Below are 4,186 nucleotides of genomic sequence, written 5' to 3'. Positions count from 1 at the left end.
CTCTTTCCTCCTAGTTGTAGGACTTCCACTCAGCCAGCGTTCCTGTGGGTCTGGGTGATGTCCGTTCCGTCTTTTAGTTTCACTTTTGAAGTGGTTGTTCGAGGCAGCAAACTCCAGCGTTAACCTATGCCGCCATCTTGGTTCTCCTCGGTGATCTAGTTTTATTTTTTCATATGTGACTGTTCAATTTTCCCATCACCATTTATTGAAGAAAGTGTATTTACCCTCTTATATGTTCTTGCCTCCTTTGTAAAATATTAAATGGCCATAAAGGTTGATTATTTCTGGGCTCTCTGTTTTTTCCATTGATCTTTATACCTGTTCTTGTGCTAATACCACACTGTTTTGATTACTATGGCCTCACATAGTTTGACATCAGGTATTGTGATCCCTCCAACTTTGTTCTTCTTTATCAAGATTGCTGAGGCTTTTTTGGTATTTTTTTTAAAAATTACCTATCAATTTTTGAAGTACTTGTTACACATTGGTATTTGAATAGGGATTGCATTGAATCTGTAGATTGCTTTGGGAAGTATGAACATTTTAATAATGTTATTTTTCCCTATCTATGAACATGGTATTCACTTCCACTTATTTGTATCTTCCTCAATCTCTTTTTTTAGTATCTTACTAGAGGCCCAGTGCATGAAAATTCATGCACTGGAGCGGGGTAGTCCCTCAGCCTGGCCTGCCCCTTCTCACAGTCCGGGAGCCCTCAGGGGTGGGAGGCGACCCGGTGATCAGGGGAAGGCAATGCCCCCATCACACCTCTGCTGCTGCCACTGCAAGCAGCACAAGCCTCGGCCGGCTCTGGCTACCTGAACCTCAGGCGGCCCTGGGCAGCCATCATCTGAGGCTTACATATACCTTGGGCTGGCCCTGGGCAGTTGGGAAGCCAACAGCCAAGGCTTGCCTACACCTTGGGCCAGCACTGGGTGGCTGCACAGCTGACATCTAAGGCTTGCCTGTGCCTCGGGCTGGTCCCGGGGGGCTGTGGGGCTGGAGGCAGGTGTGCTGGCAAGGCTGAGGGAACTGGGCACCTCCATCTTGTGGTTGTGAGCACCGCCATCTTTGAGGGTATGGCAGTCAATTAGCATATTCCCTCCTTATTGGCTGTGGGCACCACCTTCTTTGAGACAGCATGAGGGTCAATTAGCATATTCCCTCTTTATTAGATAGGATAATTTTCCAAATACAGGTTTTTACCTCCTTCGATAAATTTATTTCTAGGTACCTTATTTTTTGTTGCAATAGTAAATGGGAGTGTTTTCTTAATTTCTCTTTCTAATAGTTCATTATTGATATATAAAATGTCACCATTTTCTGCATATTAATTTTGTATACTGCTAATTTGAATAATTCATTTAGTAGATATACTAATTTTTTGGTGGAGTCTTAGGGTTTTTATGTCACCTGCAAATAATGACTATTTTAGTCCCTTCTTTCAAATGTGTACTGCTTTTATTTCTTTTTCTTGTCTGATAGCTGTGGCTGGTACTTCCAGTATTATGTTGAATAAGAGTGGTGAAAGAAGACATCCCTGTCTTGTTCCTGATTTTAGGGGAAAACACTTTCATTTTTGCCCATAGAGTATAATGTTGGCTGTGGGTTAGCACAAGCCTGCACCCTCTTGCAGTCTGGGACCCCTCAGGGGATGTCCACCTGCTGGCTTATTGGAACGGGCCTAAGCCAACAGTTGGAAATCCCGCTCACAGTTTGGAAACCCTCTCTCCTTACTGTCCACCTGCTCGCTGCTCCTTACCACTTGGCTCACTGCTCCTTAGTGCTGCCATAGAAGCAGGAGAGGCTCCTGCCACTGCCACTGCACTCACCAGTTGTGAGCCCTATCTTTCTGTGGGCCAACTGCTCTCTTCCTTCTCATTTAGGGTGAGCAGCATGTGAGGGCAGACCATGCTGTCGTGGAACACAGAGAGCTGCCCGGAGTTGAGGGGACTGGCTGGGCCTACAGGATGAGAGGTGGACACAGAGGATGCTATCTCACCCAATTGTGGGGTGGGCTGGATGGCCTTCATCTGCCTGACCCCACCCAGGCAGGGACAGAGCAGGATGTCTGCCTCTCCATTCTCTATCCTTCTATCTGTGACACCTGTCAGCCTTGCCAGGCCTCCTCTAAAGTGAGTTCAGCTCAATCCCTGAATGTAAAAGGACACAGTGTGGAGTTTCCACTCCAGTGCCCCCTGATTCCTAGCGACAGGACCTGGTCTCAGAACAGTGGCCTCAGCTGCAGAACATAGATTTCTTTCAAGAAAAGTTGGGAATGCAGACTTTCGTATGAGCCCCTATTCCAAAAGGTGGCAATTTATTCATTTTGTGGCAAAGACACCTTCAAGAGTAAATTCAGGGCCAAACCAGGCCATTTCCTCATCCAATCTCTCTGAGGTGCATGGACAGAACCAAGTTTCAGCTCTTCCCAGGACACTTCCAGGTTTTTTTTTAAGCATAAAGGACAGTAGTCTGTCTCCATTCTTTGGGATTTTTTCATCGTCAGATAAAAGGATACGTACATTGGGGCAATCTTTTCCAGATACAATATTCCTGTTGCACCCATGTGACGACAATAGTGCCCCTCAGAGGGAGGGAGCTGACAGATGGGGAGCAGGGAATTCAGAAAACCAGAGCTAAGGTTCAGAACATGGAAGAAGTCCTTGGTGCTCTGCTGAGAAACTTGGACTCCTTCCTCTGCGGTCAAACAACAGTCACACACCAGGCAGTCACTCAGAAATATCTTGGCATCGGCCAACTTATGGAATTCTCTTTTTTCTCCATTCTCCTGAGCCGGACTCCAGACACGTTGACTGTGGCATTCTCTTGGTCATCTTTTTTCCCCCAAAACGTTACAAAGTTTATATGAATGTAACATACAAAGATACAGCCTCCTTTGTAGGAACAGGGAAGGGAGGGGTGGTTAAGTAAGGCACACGGAGCTGCATCAAGCACCAGCTGTGGGCAGGGCCAAGGGGGAGAGGAGGTTGGTACTGGGGTAGCGACCCCTCTGAGTGTCACGTTCTGAGGCTGAACTAATTGGTCAAGCTGAGGCAGAGGTGGATGGCCATATCAGCCATCTTTGGTGCTGTTTACCCTTTCCCACCCCAGCTCTGTTGTAAAACCCCAGAGCCCTGGATTCCAAAGGCCCCATCCAGACCAGAGGCCCTGGAAGGGAGTGAGAGGAAGTGAGTAGGGCTAGTTTGAAAGCCGATATGCCTGTGTGCTGAGGGATGGCTGCAGACAGTGGTGAGAAGTAGCAGGGGAAGGACTCTCATACCTACCCTTCTGTGGGGGCCACAGGTGAAGGAGGCCAGAGGAGTAGGGTAGGGATGGGGCACCATGGCCTGAGCCTCTTAGGCATCCCTGTCTGTCCTCTGCAGTGAACACGGAGGAAAGGGCTGCCTCTGAGGAGGGGCCAGGCCAGGCAACCATCTTGAGTTCTGGCTGAGGTGATGGTCCTCACCCTGAGATGCCTTCTAACTGTTGATGGGCCCAGGCCTGATCCCTGCCACTGTGGGTGTCCAGGACCCAGGCCTGACTGACTGCCGCTGGGCCGAGGTCGCCTGGGACCCAGGCCTAACTCCTGCCACTGAGGGTGCCCAGAACCCAGGCCTGATGGACTGTCACTGTGCCATGGCCACCCCGAACCCAGACCTGACTCCCATGCTGTGGCATCCAGGACACAGGACTAACTGCTGTGCAGCAGTGCCCAGGACACAGGCCTGACTTCCACTGCTGTGGGTGCCTGGGACCCAAGCCTGACTCCCGTGCTGTAGTGCCTGGGACCCAGGCCTAACTGACTAACTACCACTGCGCTGTGGCTATCCAGGACCCAGGCCTGACCCCCGCTGCTTCGGGCGCCTGGAACCCAGGCCTGACTCCTGCCCATGTGGGTGCAGGGGCACAGAAAGCTCCCCTGCTGCATTCGCAGCCTCCTGCTGGCCTGTTAATATGCAAATTGGTCATTAATTTTATGCTGTTAAGACCAATTTGCATATTACCTCTTTATTATATAGACTAGAGGCCTGGTGCATAAAAATTTGTGCACTCGGGGGAGAGGGGGATTCCTCAGCCCGGCCTGTGCCCTCTCGCAGTCTGGGACCCCTCCAGAGATAACAACCTGCTGGCTTAGGCCTGCTCCCGGGTGGCAGAGGGCAGGCCCAATCCCTAGATGCAGCCC

The 4,186-nt window shown here is 50.0% G+C and overlaps 1 long non-coding RNA gene across 1 annotated transcript in view; it reads left to right on the top strand.

Annotated features, from left to right (window-relative positions):
- Positions 1 to 1,823: 1,823 nt before the first annotated feature.
- Positions 1,824 to 4,186, top strand: part of LOC107182602 — a 15,038-nt gene continuing 12,675 nt past the window's right edge. Inside the window, exon 1 of the long non-coding RNA XR_001513319.1 lies at positions 1,824 to 1,834. This is a non-coding gene — a long non-coding RNA (uncharacterized LOC107182602). The remainder of the gene's footprint in view (positions 1,835 to 4,186) is intronic.

The sequence above is a fragment of the Myotis davidii genome, unplaced genomic scaffold (genome assembly GCF_000327345.1).
Source record: "Myotis davidii unplaced genomic scaffold, ASM32734v1 scaffold1010, whole genome shotgun sequence".
Classification (NCBI taxonomy): domain Eukaryota; kingdom Metazoa; phylum Chordata; class Mammalia; order Chiroptera; family Vespertilionidae; genus Myotis; species Myotis davidii.
This window is presented reverse-complemented; position numbering and strand designations above follow the sequence as displayed.